The sequence below is a fragment of the Suricata suricatta genome, chromosome X (genome assembly GCF_006229205.1).
Source record: "Suricata suricatta isolate VVHF042 chromosome X, meerkat_22Aug2017_6uvM2_HiC, whole genome shotgun sequence".
NCBI lineage: Eukaryota > Metazoa > Chordata > Mammalia > Carnivora > Herpestidae > Suricata > Suricata suricatta.
The window spans coordinates 109221249-109225636 of NC_043717.1; positions in this window are offsets into that span (position 1 = coordinate 109221249).

Consider the following 4388-nt stretch of genomic DNA (forward strand, 5'->3'; position numbering starts at 1 on the left):
TAAGGGAGTTCTATGCATAGTTTTTTGAGGAACCTCCACACTGTTTTCCAGAGCGGCTGCACCAGTTTACATTCCCACCAACAGTGTAGGAGGGTGCCCGTCTCTCCACACCCTTGCCAGCATCTATAGTCTCTTGATTTGTTCATTTTAGCCACTCTGACCAGCATGAGGTGGTATCTCAGTGTGGTTTTGATTTGTGTTTCCCTGATGATGAGTGATGTTGAGCATCGTTTCATGGGCCTGTTGGCCATCTGGGTGTCCTCTTTGGAGAAGTGTCTGTTCATGTCTTCTGCCCATTTCTTCACTGAGTTATTTGTTTTGTGGGTGTGAAGTTTGGTGAGTTCCTTGTAGATTTTAGATACTAGCCCTTTATCTGATATGCCATTTGCAACTATCTCTTCTTCATTCTTTGGTACCTGGAGTAGGTCGTTCCATAAATGTGCTAGGGGGTTGAGATTTCCTGGTCACCTTTGCCATGTCACCATCTCCCAGTGGTCTACCCAGATTTCTTGAACTCGCTATATATATATATACCCTTGCCCCAGACAATGAGAGCCTTTCAGCTTAGATTGGTCAGCAAGACACTCCCCCAGCCAATGGTAGCCATTAGAGCAGCATAGCTATCACAATGTACCCTCCTGATATTCACATAGCGGGAGAACAGATGCTAGGGAAGCCAAAATGCAGCTTACACATTTCACAATGCATCACACTGACACCTCTATGGCCAGGGAATGGATGCGGGAAAGCCTACATATTCTCGTTGGAGAAAGGGACTATTTTTTAGCACCCCCACAGAGACCTTCAACTGACTTTCCACCCCCTTATCATCTTCCCATGTTTAATTCTGGTGAGTCACATGGCAGGGATAAGGAAGTACTTTTCCCCATGGTCACCCTATTCAGTGGTTCACTGTGTTCTCTCTCACCCATTATTATCTAGTGTTTGTATGTGTTACCTAAAATTACTCCAAGGTATTGTGGATGTATTTAAGTCTATGTGAAGATGTTAATCATCCCACTTTCCATTTTTTTAAAAGAGATTTCAAAAATGTTTTACTTATTTTTGAGACAGAGAGAGACAGTGTGAGCAGGGGAGGGTCAGAGAGACAGGGAGACACAGAATCTGAAGACAGGCCGCAGGCTATGAACTAGCTGTCAGCACAGAACCCGACGCGGGACTTGAACCCACAAACCTCAAGATCATGACCTGAGCGAAGCTGGACACTCAACTGACTGAGCCACCCAGGCGCCCCCTCCCCACTTCCCACTTTCATACTGCTCTTACACACTATGAAAGCCATCCACTTTTTGGCTACACCAAGTAGTTTTTCTAGTCATCTCCTTTTCCTAGTGTCCATGTCCCACTTTCCTCATTTTCTGTTCTTCAGTCCAAAATAACTGATTTTTGACTGTCAGGATGTCGGTGAAGAAACTTGTTCCACTGAATATCTGTTTCAGTCATGTTCATCTCAGTAGGTGCAGTATCCAGTCTTAGGTTTTAATAGTGTAGGGTTATAAAAGAAGTATTTTTATATGGATGTTGTGCAGGATGTTTTTATGTAGAAAACTGAAGCCTAAAACTAATGATATCATAGTGTGGGGGTGAGGAGGGAGTTGTTTAACATTTTGCTTGAAGTTCTGTATAGTATAAGGGGAAAAAAAGACATCGTGATTGGAAGGGAAGAGTAAAATTGTCTTTATTTAAATTCCACAAGACAGTTTGTAGAAAATTCTATCAATCTAAAAAAAATATTTTTAGAGCTAATAATTAGGTTTAGCAAAAATTTCAGAATACAAGATTGATATAAAAATCAATTGCATTTTTATATTATAGCAATGAACATTTAGAAATTGAAATGATGGTGAAATTTAAAATATCTTTAGAAAATATGGGATATTTAGAAATAAATCCCAAAAAATATGCAGAAGTTTGGATACTGAATACTATAAAACAGAGATAATTAATTAAAACCTAAACATGTGGAGATAGATATCTTGTTTAAGGGCTTGAAGTCTCAGTATTATTAATATGTCAATTCTTTCCAAATTTATTGATCGGTTTAATGCTTTCCCAACTAAAATCCAGAAAACTTTTTAGTAGAAATTGGCAGTTAGATTCTAATATTCATATGGACAGTGGAATGGAGGGGTTACACTACTTGATTTTCAGGCATATTATAACGTGGGAATAATCAGTACGGTATGATATTGGTATAATGACAGAAATATATCAGTGGAATAGAATAGAGAAAGCAGAAATAGACTCAAACATATCCACATATACAATTGATTTTATTTTAAAAATATTTTTTAAATGTTTATTTATTTTTGAGAGACAGAGAGAGAGAAAGAGAACAAGGTGGGGAGAGGCAGAGAGAGAGGGAGACACAGAATCTGGAGCAGACTCTAGGCTTGGAGCTGTCAGCACAGAGCCTGATGCAGAGCTCCAGCCTATGAACTGTGAGATCATGACCTGACCTGAAGTCGGACACTTAACCAACTGAGCCACCCAGGTACCCCATACAATTGATTTTAAATAAGGATCCAAAGAAAGATTAGAGAAGGGAGAAATCATCGTGTGTGTGTGTGTGTGTGTGTGTGTGTGTGTGTGTGTGTGTGTACCACATCTCCTTTATTCATCACTCAATGGACATTTTCATAATTTGGCTCTTGTTGATAGTGTTGCTCTAAACATTGGGGTGCATGTGCCCCTCAAATCATCATTTTAAAATCTTTTGGATAAATACCTAGTAGTCCAGTTTCTGAGTCATAGGCTAGTTCTATTTTTAATTTTTTGAAGAACCTCCATACTGTTTTCCAGAGTGGCTGCACCAGTTTGCATCCCCACCAATAGTGCAAAAGTGTTTCCCTTTCTCTGCATGTATGATCCCATTTATATGAATAGACAAACTTGCCGAAACAGAAAGTAGACTAGTTGAAGTGCCTATGGCTGGGGGTGTAGGACTGGGAGGAAATGGAAGTGAATACTGATGGATACAAGATTTCTTATTGGGTTGATGGAAATGTTCTAAAGTTCACTGTGGTGGTAGTCGCATAACTACCATATTTGGTACCTACCATGGCATATTTTAAATGGGTGAATTTTATGGTATGTGAATTATATCTCAATAAAGCTGTTTTTAAGAAAGCAGCTTACAGTATAATGTGAGCAATATGATGAAATTTACGTAAATTAATGGATGGTTGAGAATATTGGAAACCTCTCAAAACAACTGACATTTATAGTTACTGAATTAATTAATAATTTGAGTAAATGTTATATATATCCCCACTGACAGCCTAATTCTGTGTTAGCTGGTCCGCTTTTCTCCTATGACAACAGAGCATGCAAGAACGTTGGTGGCAGCTTTAAATCTCCACATGCCCCCAGTGCATAGAAGAGAGGGACCCAGAGAAGAGATTGAACTTGTAACTTAGTAAATCAGTAACAGAGCAATGACTAGAATGTGAATTCCCTAACAACTCCTGTCCAAGGCTTTTACCACTGGTCAGTTTTTCATTTACCTTTTTACTTCCTTTTGCTTCCCCTTCTTTTCTGCTCACCCAATAATCCCCTCCAAATCAGCCTTTCCATTATTTGCTTCATGAATTTATAAATACTTTATTTTCCTTTCCTCCTTTCCTCTCTCCCTCCTTCCTCTCCTTCCTTTTCTCCTTCCTCTCTACCTCTTTTTCTTCCTTCCTCCCTCCTTTTCCTTCCTGTTTAAAAAAAACAAAGTTACTATTTTCTCAGGGAGCAACTTTAACTGGTTCTATATAGTCTGCCACAATCAAAGCCAGACTTCCCCTTTAATCCTCATCATTCTTCAAAGTCTCAAATTCATCCCTCTGGGGTTTGCTTTACAGGCCCCATAGGCAGTGAGGATTGAAGAGTTTGCAGGGGATGGGGAAAGGTCAGTCAAGAATGTGGGTGGGAAAGGATTGGGGCAATTGCCATTCCACAGAGGTCTGAAGCTATGCATCTTCTGAGTGTCTTGGTTTCTTAATCTTATTTCCTCCTCTTCTCAGTGCTGCTGAGTGTCTTTACATTCCAAGTGGGAAGTATCCATTTAAATCATTCTGTCTCATTCTTGGACCAAAGACCACTATTTTTTTCCTCCTTAACAATCTATCTTGTATTTGCAGCCTTTGTTTCTGATTAGTTAGAGGGTGACTCATGTCTAGCTGTTAGATGAAGGGAGAGAAGAAGCCTTCAGGAGTGTGATGTGGATATGGAGTGTGGAGAAATTCATCCATTAATGACTGAAGTCTTGCTGCATTGCAGGTAATCCTAAGAAGGCAAATGGGGCCTTAGGTAGGGGTGGGTGCTCTGCAGGTTGATATTGCCCCAACGATAGTGTTTTCCACAACTGGGGCGGGGGGGGG